This window comes from Chiloscyllium punctatum, chromosome 23 (genome assembly GCF_047496795.1).
Source record: "Chiloscyllium punctatum isolate Juve2018m chromosome 23, sChiPun1.3, whole genome shotgun sequence".
Lineage (NCBI taxonomy): Eukaryota > Metazoa > Chordata > Chondrichthyes > Orectolobiformes > Hemiscylliidae > Chiloscyllium > Chiloscyllium punctatum.
In genome coordinates this window covers 14,055,917-14,070,813 of record NC_092761.1, presented here as the reverse complement: position 1 = coordinate 14,070,813, position 14,897 = coordinate 14,055,917, and the positions used below count along the sequence as shown (strand labels likewise).

General features: G+C 42.9%; 1 non-coding gene across 1 annotated transcript; it reads left to right on the top strand.

Annotated features, from left to right (window-relative positions):
- Nucleotides 1–2,281: 2,281 nt before the first annotated feature.
- trnas-gcu (transfer RNA serine (anticodon GCU)) lies at nucleotides 2,282–2,363 on the top strand. The gene has a single exon. It is a non-coding gene; the product is annotated as a tRNA-Ser (tRNA).
- Nucleotides 2,364–14,897: the final 12,534 nt, after the last annotated feature.

Sequence of the window (14,897 nt, the reverse complement as noted above, 5' to 3'; positions counted from 1 at the left end):
ATGCTGGAGCAGAAACACGCAGGTTTGATGTAAACAAATGAGATTTTCACATAACGCGAGGTTTGAATGAGTAAATTGGGGAAATTCCCTCTTTCCAGTCAATCAATAACTTTCGTTACAGCTTGAAAACCATTCGTGAATGATTAAGAAAAGTTTGGATGAGAGTGTCTTCCACTCAATAGAGTTATTTAAATCGTGAACGACTTTCCAAAAATAAAACGTAGAAGCTGACTTCAGAGTATTTTAAAAGATACACGAACAAACGTACAAGGAGAGAATTTATCATTGAGTGAAAGTCAGGGTGGTTGCGTAGCAATTTCGAATTTGGTTGACTTCAGACACAAAGACATTTCATGAACCCGTACAACTGAATAAGACTCAGTGTAACATGTTCATGGATTGATAAGTTGTGGCGTATTATTCAAGGTGAAACTCTGTAAATGGAGCTGATGTCATAAAATAATGGCAGACGGAAGTGATATCCTAATTAGTAGAAATTGAATCGTCACTTGGAGACGCAACACCTACGTTAAAGACTTGACCACATTCACATGATGTTATTTATATTTCGTACATTCTTAACTCCACCCAAGAAATCCACCAAGAAGACTCTGTCCTTTTGTATTGTTAACCCTCTGTACTTCTCTGCAGCATGCCACTGAAGATAAAATATGCTCAGACCAAAATTCAGTTCAATACAAAATTCAAACGGTCCTATGTGATTTCTGTTTTTATTATTGCAATAACCTTTGTGAGTTTGTAACAAACTGTGTAACATGAAACCAGTTCAACATCTATATTCCCGGAATTTAACGCAGTGCACATGGGAAACGGTATCCATCTGCTGAAAAATCACCTTCGGATCTCTCTCCACATATGTCTCTTCACGTTTTAGATATTTTCAGTATGTTTGTAGATCAAGGAGTCATTATCCAGAAAAGGTTGTTTCTCAATCCACAAACACGGGTATTTTCTCATAAACTTAGCTTTGCTCAATATCACCTTCTGTCCGTACTCCTCAACACAACGACAAATTGAAGCTGCTCCATGTGAGGCTCAAAATTCAAACTTCGGCACAGCACAGCCCACTATACTGAAACAGAGATACTGTGCACTGGTCACCTTCAGCACAGGAGCAACACATTAATGCTTACCTCAACAATCCTGGTTTTACCTTAACGTTTGGGAAACCGAGTTTCTCTGATTCCATGGCTAGTAACGGGGATTATATGATCATCTTCACCAGTGGTTCTGTCCCCGAGTGAGGAAAGTGGTGTGGTACGCATTGTAAAGATGTCGATTGATGAAATATACAATTCCATCTTTTGCCTTCACGAACTCATGAGCTTTTTAATTTGGTTTGCATCTGTAGAAATCTTAAAATCTTCATCTTGAACGGACTCAAAGACAGATCTCCATTGTGTCTCTGGCATCAATTTTCAAAGTGTAAACCCCCTCTGAATTCTTCCACCGCATTCCGCTGTTTGGGGAGTGTTCCTGTTGTGGGAAATGCCCTTCCCCGTGTGTCAACTGCTATTCCCAGCATGCGCTCTGGCGCTGCACTCATTTTCCTTCTGACACTTGCTCACTGTGTTGCTGAGATCATACAGTGACTTGGTATCACACGGCCCAGGAAAATGATACAGATCAAGGTTTTTGCATTGTTGAGTTCAGTTGTCAGTTTAGCCATATTTTGGATTTTGAAATTGTCTGTTCTGTACACAAGTGGGTGTCAAAAACATCTGAGCGGAAATTAGGTCTTCCGAATAATGACATTGGGCACTATGCACTCTCCTCCAGTCTGGAAAACAATTCCTCACAGGCAATTTAATAGACAATAGACAGCAGGTGCAGGAGTAGGCCATTCTGCCCTTCGAGCCAGCACCACCATTCATTATGATCATGGCTGAACATCCTCAATCTGTATCCTGTTCCTGCCTTATCCCCATAACCCTTGATTCCACTATCCTTAAGAGCTCTGTCCAACTCTTTATTGAAAGAACACCTCCTGCTGTCTCGGGTTCTTCATTCCGTTGACTTCAAATCTTCACAGAATTCAATAGACCTTGTTACATATTCATTTCCTCATTTTTGTTCAGATCACTGTGTGCATAGTGTGGCAGTGGGAGTGCACTTGCCCCACAACCCAGGGGTCAGACCATCATCTTGGAACCGTACTGTGTTATTTCTCATTTCACCAACACCAGGGAGAAATGTCTGCTGCTCTGCATAATTTATGCATTTCAATTATTGATAAGGTCATAGCCTACACTATGTCTGTGACGAGGTGGCCGAGAGGTTAAGGCGATGGACTGCTAATCTATTGTGCTCTGCACGCGTGGGTTCGAATCCCACTCTCGTCGCTGCTATTAATGGCTTTCAATGGTGCTGTTTTCAGATGATTGAAACTGGAACTCCAATTGTCAGTTTGCATGTATTGATGCGATTGCAAAACCTCAACGAATCGTTCGTGCCTTTTAACTAAACTGCATTGAAATGGAGGTTGCTTTGGGATAGTCAGTGCTGAGAACGTTTTTTCGTATGAATGACATCCAGGAAAATCAAATACCGAGAGCTGCGAAGTGCATGTTTATGCAAAGGGATTCTTAATGAATGTTTTGTCAGATGAAATATGAAGGACGTTGAGGAGAAGTAATGCATCCTGGTAAGAAGAGCACACCGAGACAGCACAAAATAATGGAGATATTTCAAAAGGAGCAGGGCGTGGGTTTAGGGGCACTGAGAACTGGGTGTAAATGCACAGTGGAGAATTGCCAATGTGGGTGCCATGCGTGGGCACGGAGAGACTTACACATTGGTCTCGTCCTCGCCCCTTGCTCTCGCCATTGATGAATGCTGGAAATAAGGCACAGATAAACACAAGATGTGGGAAACAAGCTCCCTCTCGTTATGCACACACTGGATGCATCACATTGAACCATGAACAACTGGAGAAATCAGCATGTTACCTGTAGGGAGTGAAACTAAACCGTGGATCAATAACCGCAGATTCATGCAACATAAACATGAAAAATGATTTAAAATGTAGGGTGTAGGTTTGCTCGCTGAGCTGTAGCTTTGATATTCAGACGTTTCATTACTTGGCTAGATAACATCAAGATCAGTGGCGACCTCCAAGTGAAGTGAAGCTGTCATCTCCTGCTTTCTATTTATATCTTTCTCCTCGATGGGGTTCCTGGGGTTTGTGGTGATGTCATTTCCTGTTCGTCTTCTGAGGGGTTGACAGATGGCATGTAGATCTATGTATTTATTTATGGCATTGTGGTTGGAGTGCCAGGCCTCTAGGAATTCTATGGGGTGTCTTTGCTTAGCCTGTCCCAGGATAGATGTGTTGTCCCAGTCGAAATGCTGGTATTTTTAATCCGTGTGTAGGGCTACGAGGGAGAGAAGGCCGTGTCTTTTTGTGGCTAGCTGGTGTTCGTATATCCTGGTGGCTAACTTTCTTCCTGTTTGTCTTACGTAGTGTTTGTGGCAGTCCTTGCATGGAATTTTGTAGATGACGTTGTTTTTGTCCATGGGTTGTACTGGGTCTTTTAAGTTTGTTAGTTTTTGTTTGAGAGTCTTGGTCGGTTTGTGTGCTACTGAGATTCCGAGGGGGCTTAGTAGTCTGGCTATCATTTCTGAAACTTCTTTGATGTATGGTAAGGTGGTTAGGGTTTCTGGCTGTGTTTGGTCTGCTTGTCGTGGTTTGTTCTTGAGGAATCTGCGCACTGTATTTTTTGAGTATCTGTTCTTCTCGAATACTTTGTATAGGTGGTTCGCCTGTGTCTTCAGAAGTTCGTCTGTGCTGCAGTGTGTGGTGGCTCGTTGGAATAGTGTTCTTATACAGCTTCGTTTGTGTGTGTTGGGATGGTTGCTGGTGTAGTTAAGTATTTGCTGTGTTTGTCGGTTTTCTGTATATGCAGGTTTGTAGTTCTCCGTTGTCCTTTCTTTCTACTGTGACGTTCAGGGATGCGAGTTTGTTGTCGGTTTCTTCCTCCTTGGTGAACTTTATACCTGTGAGGGTGTTGTTGATGATGTAAAATGTCTTATTACCTTGTTTCGTTTTGGGTACCGTCGACACCACGAACGGTCGGTTAAAGTTCAGATGATCTTCCAAAAGATCGCGCATATTGACACACACACCAAGTTTCTGCAGAAAAACACCCACCTGATGAAGGAGCGGCTCTCCTAAAGCTAGTGCTTCCAAATAAACCCGCTGGACTCTGCCCTGATATTGTGTAATTTTTAACTTTGTCGACTCAACTCAAACACTGGCACTTCCATATCATAGACAACACCAGTCATGTCCCACCGTTGTCAGAGAAGGCAATCCTGGAATAGCCCAATACATTGCTCATAGGCACGTTTCGTTTTCAGAAACCAGGCCACTCAGTTAAAGCGCTGAATACTAACCACTAGACCACCAGGGATGAGGGCAGAAGCAGTTGCACCGTTTCTTCATAACACAGTTTTTGGAATTATGTCACTGCAGATATGTTTCCCCTCAAAAATGAGTGAATTACCGTGTGTTTAGAGCACGGAAATGGGTCCCTTCATCTCATTTCCCATCACTTGGTCTGTAAAACTGTAAGGTCTGACGTTTCACCTGAATGCTAATTTCTCTGGAAAGTTTTAATCTCGTAAAACATAATAAATGGGATTAAAGTTTGATATGGGAACTGAACCCCATTTTTACCCATAGACTGAAGCACGCAGACACATTTCCCCAAGTGTGACACAGGCCTCGCGAGAAAACAAGCAGAAAGTAAGATTTCACCGACTGGTCTGATATTGTCCCATTTCAGAGTTCAACACCAATGTCTGGTTACAGCAAAGAAAGGAAGCATTCAGCCCCTCCCATCCCAGTGTTCTTTGCCCATTGTTTCCCCATGACTCTGTAGTTTATACTGCCTCACCTCGTTCTTGCTGCCAAACTTGATCACTGCTCACACCCGCTATTTCCTGTCCAGCCGAACGGTTTGCCTCAAGTTCTTGGAATGAAAAACAGGAATGGCCTATTTCAAGCACTTTTCTAGTTTTCACGGACATTGATATCACCACTGAGCAAGCACATTGCCAGCTCAGAGAGAAGGTCTCATCCTTTAGAAACTGAAATACAAAGATGATTGGATATCCTCAGTATTGTAAACCAACCAACAAGACCGGAATAGGGCCGAGGGGATCACGCACAGAAGGATGGGAGAATAGAATGGCGAATCTCATGGTGTCCAGGGTGATTTTAACAGAAATCTTCCCTGGTAGTATAGTGATGAGGATTCAGTGATTTCACTGTCATGGCTTGTTAAAGGTTAACGTTTACAGTAATCAATATGAAATACTGCCTGATATTTCGAAGCAGAATGATGTTGTGCAGCAGACAGAATCGTTTCCCTGCATGACCTAATAAGAGAGCTCAGAAGAGCCAGGAGGAGACATGAGAGCCAGGAGGAGACATTAGAGATTGTTGGCGGATAGGATCAGGGTTAACCCTAAGGCTTTCCATAGGTATGTCAGGAATAAAAGAATGGCGAGAGTTAAATTAAAGCCAATCAAGAATAATAGTGGGAAGTTGTGTGTAGAGTCAGAGGACACATGGGAAACACTAAATAAATATTTGTCGCCAGTGTTCACTATAGAAAATAAAAATGTTGGCGAGGAAGATATAGAGATACTTGCATCTAGACTCGAAGAGATTGAGGTTCACAAGGAAGAGGTATTAGAAATACTGCAGAGTGTGAAAATAGACAAGTCCTGTGGGCCGGATGGGATCTATTCTAGGATCCTCTGGGAAGCAAAGGAAGAGATTGCCGAGCCTGTGCCATTGATCTAGGAATCATTATTGTCTACAGGAATAGTGCCTGAGGACTGGAGGATAGCAAATGTGGTTCCCTTGTCAAGAAGGGTAGTGGAGACAACCCTGGTAATTACAGACCAGTGAGTCTCACTTCAGTTGTTGGTAAAGCGTTGGAAAAGGTTCTAAGAGATAGGATTTATAATCATCTAGAAAAGAATAATCTGATCAGGGACAGTCAGCACGGCTTTGTAAAGGGAAGGTCGTGCCTAACGAATCTTATGGGTTTTTTGACAAAGTGACCAAGCAGGTGGATGAGAGTAAGCAGGTTGATGTGCTGTACATGGATTTCAGCAAGGTTTTCGATAAGGTTCCCCACAGTCGGCTATTATACAAAATACGGAGGAATGGAATTGTGGGAGACATAGCAGGTTGGATCAGTAATTGACTTGCTGAAAGAAAACAGAGTGTTGTAGTTGATGCAATATGTTCATCTTGGTGTCCAGTTACTAGCGGGATTCCGCAAGGGTCGATGTTGGGTCCAGGGCTATTCGTCATTTTTATAAATGACCTGGATGAGGGCTTAGAAGGGTGGGTTAGTAAATTTGCGGACAACATTACGGTCGGTGGAGTTGTGCACAGTGACGAAGGATGTCGTAGATTGCAGAGAGACATAGATAGGATGCAGAGCTGGGCTGAGTGGTGGCAAATGGAGTTGAATGTGGACAGGTGTGAGGTGATATACTTTGGACGGAGTAATCGGAATGCAAAGTACTGGGCTAATGGTAAGATTCTTGGTAGTGCAGATGAGCAGAGAGATCTTGGTGTCCATGTACACAGATCCCTGAAAGTTGCCACCCAGATTGACAGGGTTGTTAAGAAGGAAAACAGTGATTTGGCCTTTTATTAATAGAGGGATTGAGTTCTGGAATCAGAAGGTTATGCTGCAGCTGTACAAAGATCTGGTACGGCCACATTTGAAGTGTTGTCAACAGTTCTGGTCACCGCATTGTAAGAAGGATGTTGATGCTTTGGAAAGGGTGCAGAGGGGATTTTCTAGCATGTTGCCTGATATCGAAGGAACGTATTACGAGGAAAGACTGAGGGCCTTGAGGCTGTCCTCGTTTGAGAGAAGACTGAAAGGTGACTAAAAAGAGGCATACAAGATAATCAGAGGTTAAGATAGGGTGGACAGGGAGAGTCTTTTTCCAAGTATGGGGACGGCAAACACGAGGGTCATATCTTTAAAGTGAGGGGAGGTAGGTACAAGACAGAAGTCAGAGGTAGTTTCTTTACTCAGAGAGTAGTTAGGGCATGGAATGCTTTGCCTGTAACGGTGGTAGATTCGCCAAGATTAAGTGCATTTAAGTCGTCATTGGAGAGGCATATGGACGTACATGGAATAGTGTAGATGGGATGGGCTTCAGATTAGTATGACAGGGCGGCACATCATCGAGGGCCGAAGGGCCTGTACTACGCTCTAATGTTCTATATGCTGCAGATCCACATCAGCAATGTCATCTGCAATTGCCTGACGTTCAATCAGTTTAAAACAAGAACGGACGGGGCGTCAGGAAAACGGAAGGGGAATAGTGGTTTGTGAGAGTTAACTACATGCCTCGTGGAGCCAGGTTCAATGTAGATAATGAATATCGCTTTTCCTGTTTACCTTGGTATACTGATCACTACGGATCAATGACCCAATATTGGCTGCCCTTTGTGTGCTGTTCTTTGTATATTTCACCTCGGTTCAGTGCTCCGGGGGAACACGCTTTTTTAAATTTTAAACATTTTACGCAGGTCGGTTTTGCAGCTTCATATTAAGGCCAACAATTTTAGGAACAGATAAACACCATTCAGACCATCAAGTCTGTTCCACTATTGAATGGTTTCATATCTGATCTGATAACCTTGAACTGCACTTTCTTGGCTTTCGCCATAACGCTTGATGTCTTTGCTGTTTGAAGATCTGCCGATCTCAGCCTCATTACACCTAATGACACTTCCTCAACAGCGGTCTGCTACAAGAAAGTCCACTGATACAGAACTGTCTGAGAGAATAAATGCTTCTTCGTCTCTATTTTAATTGTGAGATCCGCATTCTAATACGAAGTTAAAAATCGCACAACACCAGGTCATAGTCCAACTGGTTTAATGGAAGCAATAGCGTTTGGAGAGCTGCTCCTTCATCAGGTGGCTGTGGAGTACACAGTGGTAAGGTACAGAATTTATAGCTAAAGGTTACAGTGTAATGTCACTGAAATTATACATTGGAAAAATACCTTGATTGCTTGTTAAGTCTTCCATCTGTTAGAATGACTATGTTAGGTTCATTTCTTTCTTATGTAAATCGAAAAAATTTCTTTTGACAGTAACATTCTCAGGTGGACTTTACCAATTAGTGTTAGCACAGGTAATATGTTGAAGGTGTGAGACCCTGTGTGCTGCGTTCATGCCATAATGTTTAGACTGACGCTAATCTAAAAAAAAACAACACGCTGCAGGCAAGGATGCCTTAAGACATGGTACATTGGTGAAGCTGAGCAGAGGCGACAACAACGGAATGGGCGCTGCACATCAATCAACAGACAGGTGTGCCCCTTCCCAGTTGGAGAGCACTTCAGTGATCCAGGACATTCGACCTTTGATCTTCGGGTGACAATCCTCCAAGGCGGTCTTCGGAACAGGCAGCAGCTAAAAGTGCCCCCGCAGAGACTGATAACTAAATTCCGTACCCATGGTTATTGGGTTCATGTCACAGTACAGGTGATCCCATTGCCCTCTGTACAAACAGAGACCCTCCTACACACACACACACACACACACACACACACACGCACACACACAGACACGCAGACACATACACACACACACATATACGTCTGTGGGGTGAATTTGTACTTGCAGAGTTACATTGTACTTTGCTCAAAAACTGGATGAATTCATGTCATCTCTGGTAACTCATTTTCATAAATTAGAATCAGTCTAAACATTATGGAACAGACAGCAGCACAGGGGGGCAGACACCAGTTGTTAAACTTCACCTGAGAATGAAACTTTAAAATAAAAAAGTTTTGCACTTTACATATGAAAGAAGTGATGCTAACATGGTCATTCTAACAGATCGGAGACTTAGCAAACAATCAAGGTTTTGTCAATGTACAATTTCAGTTACATCACACTGTAAACATATGCTATAAATTCTGTGACTTACAACTGTGGATTCCACAATCACCTGATGAATGAGCAGTGGTCCGAAAGCTAGTACTTCCAATTAAACCTGTTGGACTATAACCTGGTGTTGTGTGATTTCCAAATTTGCATACCCCAGTCCAAAACCGGCATCTCCAAGTCATTCGATCCGAGGTGCTCTGGTCACAGAACCACACTTTCTGCATCCAACTTATTAAATCCTTGAAAATACCTTTATGTTTCAATAAGGATCATTTTGTAGTACTGAGTCTCAGCAGGCAAAGGCAACTGACTTCAGCGTTTCTTCCCATTTGATTTCATCTCCTGTATGAAATTCTCGCTGACTCCGCCAGAACTGCTACCTTTGCTGTTTTGTAATGTCAGGAACTCATGTTCTATTTAAGATTTCCAGAAGGAACAACAAATATTTTTTTTTTCCCTGACTGGAAATCAACATTGGGAAATAGCAGTGAGACAGCTGCATTTCAGCACGTTCGCACCAAGGACGACATATGCAATGCTTGGAACTTTTCTTGATGACTTTGTTTTTGCCTATTTTTTTTAGTTGAAAAATGACAGTTTTTGAGTTTCTAAAAGCATGGCCAATGGTCCTTCAGCCTATTGCATTATTATCAGTTATCAAACATCTGGCTTGGAAACACAGTTTCCAGTACGTGACTCATCGCCTGGTGTGTTCTAACATTTCAAGTCTTAGTTAAATTGTTATGCAATTTCTTAAGGGCTTGAGTGGAACAAAAACCATCTCTGTGAACTAACAGTTCGGAAAGACAAACTCTTTCTCAGAGCAATTTGTCAGTTTTCCTCAAGATGCTGCGGAAAATGTTTCTGCGCTCACATCTGAATTGGTTTACCCTGTTTCTTCCTCAGCTTCCTCCTTCTTTCTATTAAATGGTTTAGACTCCAGTACAGACACAAGGTGTTGGTTGCGGAAGTCACGTGTTTGCACTTTCATTGACACTCTGTCTGGCCGGGAGCTGCAGACCTTCCCCACACTGATTCAGACAGCACTGTCCTTCCTGTGACATTTCCCATGGAGAATGGAAGGACAGGCATTAATAACCCGCACTTGGAAACGGAGCGACAGTTTTAAAATATTTACAGTGGCCCAGCGAGGAATTGAGCTCCTAACTCCCGCATAACATACGGCGACACTAACCACTATACTAGCAAGGAGAACAGTTTCAAAGGAGACACTTCAGCCCATTGTGGTTGCATTTGTCAAAAGCAACTGCTTAACGACACAAATGGTTTCGCCCATAACCTTAGAGGTATTGGCAGAACATATTTACATCTGAATATTCCTTCAGGTTATAAGGGTTTCTGCCTCTCTGACCCGAACAGACAGTGTGTTCCAAATTCGAACACCCGCCGGCCTATACCGCTTTTCTACACATACCTAAACGTTTCTGTCTTTCTCATTAAATTTCTGGTCCCCTGTGATCGTTCTTTTCATCGATGGGAAACGATTCTTTCAGTCTACCTTATCTATACCCCTCACAAACTCCTCTGCACGGTGACAAACAACCCCAGATTGTCCTGTCTCCCTTCATGACTGAAACTCTTCAGCCTAGACACTATCCGAGTCAATCTCTCCTGCAACTTTCCCAGTGCGATCTCATCCCTGGACAATTCTAGCACTGAGCCGAATGAACATATTTCCATTCTGTAACAGCATCGGGGGTGGCTCTGAGCTTTTATTGCCTTCCGGAATGGAGTCACGTGGACGCCAGACCAGATAAAGACGCTAGTTTCCTTCCCTCATTGACGTCAGTGAAACAGATGGGTTTTTCAGACAACGTATTCTTAATTCTAGGCAATTATTGCATTCATATACTATCATCGTCGTGGTGTGGTGGGAATCCAACGCGTCTCCACAGAACATTACCTGGTTTTGATGTGTTAAAAATCCAGTGATTCTACCACTAGGCAATCGCAGAAAGCCCTCATGGGGGATCTTTAGCAATAGAGTTTCTTTTCCCCGGTTATTCCCTATCCCTTTTATTGAGCCTCACGCTCCAATAATCTCTGGTCCATGTCAGTAAAAGCTGCTAAAAGATCTCACAGCCACGATATCCAAATGGATCGAATGATTTGAAGATGCCAATGAAGAGATTGGGGCAACAGTGAGTTCAATGGCACAGACCGGATGGCATCAACGTGCAAGTGTATGTTAGATTGTGCAATGTCTCAGTCAAATGGGACGAGGGACGGAAAAGAGAGTTAGGGAGAGTGCGAGGGAGAGACATCTTCGAGAACTTTTGCGTTTAAATCCTGATACATGAAACGCAGAAATATCAGAGAACAAAATTCGATGGAAAACAAATCATCACCTCGGAGAATATTATTTTGTAAAAACGTTTAATTTCTGCCCGTGTTTTACCAAAATTAAAACTTTGAGAGAACTGACCGCAATGATGTGGATTCGAGCAGAGGTCGCTGCAATCACAACGCAGAATACGAACTACTAAACGGTTATAGCACTCCATAGACCACACTTGTAAACTGCAACCAGGATGGTAGCAGAGGAAATGTCAGGAAGAATGTACAATATCAGGACTTAGCGACAGGCATGTGGGAACGCAGAATGAACCGAATCTTTAACTTTAGCGTCCCCAGAGACTGTGGAGATTCCATGAATGAGAGTACAGGAGAATGGGATTAATGAAACTCTCCAAAGAGTTTGGGAGAGTGCAGAATATTGTTGAAACGTATACTTCAATAGCATTATAGTTGAACATCGGCTACTTCATCACTTTGCCCACACAAGGCGGGACCAACTGCTGCATGCAATCACACATAATCTCAGTTCCAGAACCGGAATCAGAGAAACTGTGTGAAGCATGCACGAAGATCCAATTGGAAACTGGGATGGAATGACAGGAGAGAGGAGCATGTATTTCCGAGGTTGGGGACAGCTTCTGGTCAAAAGCGGGGCGGAAGGGAATACTTGCCCCCATTTCTAATATTATGACCATAAACAGTACATGTTGCTGAGGCAGCCGATTGGCGCATCTAAAGCGTGTGGAGACTTTATCTTTGGGGTGGCAAGGTTCGAAATTTCACTTTCCTGTTTGGATCAGTGGTTTTGACATTGGCATCTGCTTTTGTTCGCATCAGCTCAGAATCAGCTTCTTGTTCCCAATAAATACTGCAACCTGGAGAAGGTGGTGTTGTGGTTATATAATAAACTAGTCATCTTTGGGGACTCAGACACGGAACTGGTAATGTTAAAGTTCGATGAATAAAACCTGGAATGGAAGCCTGATCTCAGGAACAGAGAACATGCCTTTAATTTCCTGCAATCCCATTCATGCATGTCACTTATACAGGGGATGCTACCATCTTTACCCAATCCTGCCTACTTGTGTCTCCAGGACCTGAACAAAATAGCTGTCCCTTATCTGAGAATGAAGACCGTGTGGGAAAGCAGGTCATTCGGCCCTTCCAGTCGACACCATCCCATGAAGCACATCTTATCAGACCTCCACTGCATACCTATTCCGTTCCCCTTCATTTCCCATGGCTGATCCCAGACATGCACACCTTCAGACTGCAGGAGGAAACTCACACAAGCAAAGAGAGAATATGCAAACTGCACACAGTCATACCAGACTGGGATAGAATCCATGTCTCTCGTGCAGCGAGACAGCAGCGAATCAGGATGAACAACAAATGCTGTCCTGACCAGCGACATCCACACCCTGTGGGTATATCGGGAAGAATACAAACATATTCACAATATAGACAACGGGACTTGCTTCTGCGTGGACATGATTTGAACCAATCGTTTATCCTGGGTAGATACAAAGACACCGATATCACAGAGAAACCAGGGCAATGCGGGATTCAATTACCTGCTGCAGTTGAAACACATTTACTCAGCCAAACTGGGGACAGACTATTCAACAGTCCCGTGTGTTGGGAGGGCTCAATGAGCAATAAAAACTCCAGAGTAACCAGAAAGATTACATATCCCAGAAGGAGATCAATTAAACTGTCAATGCTGCTGTTAATCCCAACCAGCTTCCGGTTTCATAGCGTCAAAGTCAAAGACTCACGCAGCATGAAAACAGGCCTTTCACTCCTACCAGCTCATACTGTACATAATGCCAAACTAAACGAGTCGCATCTGACTGCTCCTGTAATTACTGAGGGCTAGTAATGCCTTTGTGATATTATTACTGCATTGTTAATATGAATGTTCAGATATAATTCTGTGGTCACAGGTTCTAACCCTGGCATGGCAGATGCTGGAATTTTATTTAAATAAATACCTAGAGTCTAATGTTGATGTTGAATCAGTAGATCTGATTCACTAATGCCTGATAGGGAAGGAAACTGCCATACCTATCTGGTCTGGCTGGTATTTGACTCCAGATCCATAATATCGTGGTTGATTCTGAACTTCTCTCTGGGCAATAAATTAAGTACTAGGTATGAATGAATAGCTTTTGTTAATCCCACTGGAACTTTCCAATTCATTTATCAATCCAAATATCCTGTAAATATTGTAAATGTACTTTCATTCATCACTGCCTCAGGAAGTGAATTGCACACATAAACCATCCTCTGTTCAAAAAAGCCTCTCATGTCTTATTTTAAATCCCTCTTTTCACTTTAAACATTTGCCCTCTCGTCTTGAAGTGCCCCTCCTTGGAGAAAAGACAGTTACAGTTAACTCTAGCCGAACTCTCAATTATTTATAAATTTCTATCAGGTCGCCTTTCAAACTCCAGTGCTCGAGTGAAAATATTCTCAGCCTATCCAGCCTTTCGTTATAACACAAACCTTCCCCACTAGCCATATGCTGGTGTACCTGTTCTAAACCTACTCTAGCTGAATAATTTCCTTGCTATTACTGGGCGGCAAGAACTGGGCGGCAAGAACTGGACACAGTATTCCAGAAGACTCATCACCCAATGTCCTATTCAACTTCAACATAACGTACCAACTCCTACCCTCAAAGGACTGAACAACGAAGGCAGGATGACTTTTTTTAAACCATTCTGTCGATATATGAAGCAAACTAAAATGAATTATGTACTTGCATTCCTGGCTTCCGTGTTCCACAACACGATGCAACGCCCGATCATTAATTGTATAAGCCCTACTAAAATTTGATGTAGCAAAATGCAATACCTTCCATTTATCCAGATTGAACTTCATGTGACATTCTTCAGCCCAAAGACGCAATGGATTAAGATCCTTCTGGAATCTTAGATCACCTTCTTTACAGTCTCCAATTCTGCTGTCCTCTGCAAGTTTATGAACCATGGCTTCTATGAGTTCTATTGTTTTCTCATATTAGTCAACGATTTTTAATTATTTGTCGTGGCCATCATTTAGCAGTTTGCAAATCATGTGGCAATTACTCATGTCGTTAACCATGAGGAAGAAAGCCATAGACTGCAGGGAGAATGGAAACAATTTGCAAGAAAACGTGCTGAAAGGAATTCAATCCAGTGAAGTGGGTGATAATGAATTTGGGGAGGAACAATGATAAAAGTGTGAGGGTTAACAGGTCAAAAGAGAAATTGGAGTAGGCATTCACGAATGTTTGATGGTGATTGGACAAGGGATCAAGTGGTCTCGATGGGTTGGAGATACTTTCTGGTCTTGACCGCAGGTGGGAATATAAGAGCAGGGAAATGATGCTGGAACTTCAGCAACGGCCTATTCAAGATCAATGGACAGGGGAATCGGATGGACGGAAGTGCGTACTGCAGGTGCTGGAAATCAGAATCAAGATGAGAGTGGTGCTGAAGAAGCACAGCAGGTCAGGCAGCATCCGAGTTGCAGAAAAAACTAACGTTTCGGCAAACGCCCTTCATCAGGAAAAAAGCTGGGAGCCTCGTGGGTGGAGCGATAAACAGGAGGACTGGGTCTGGGA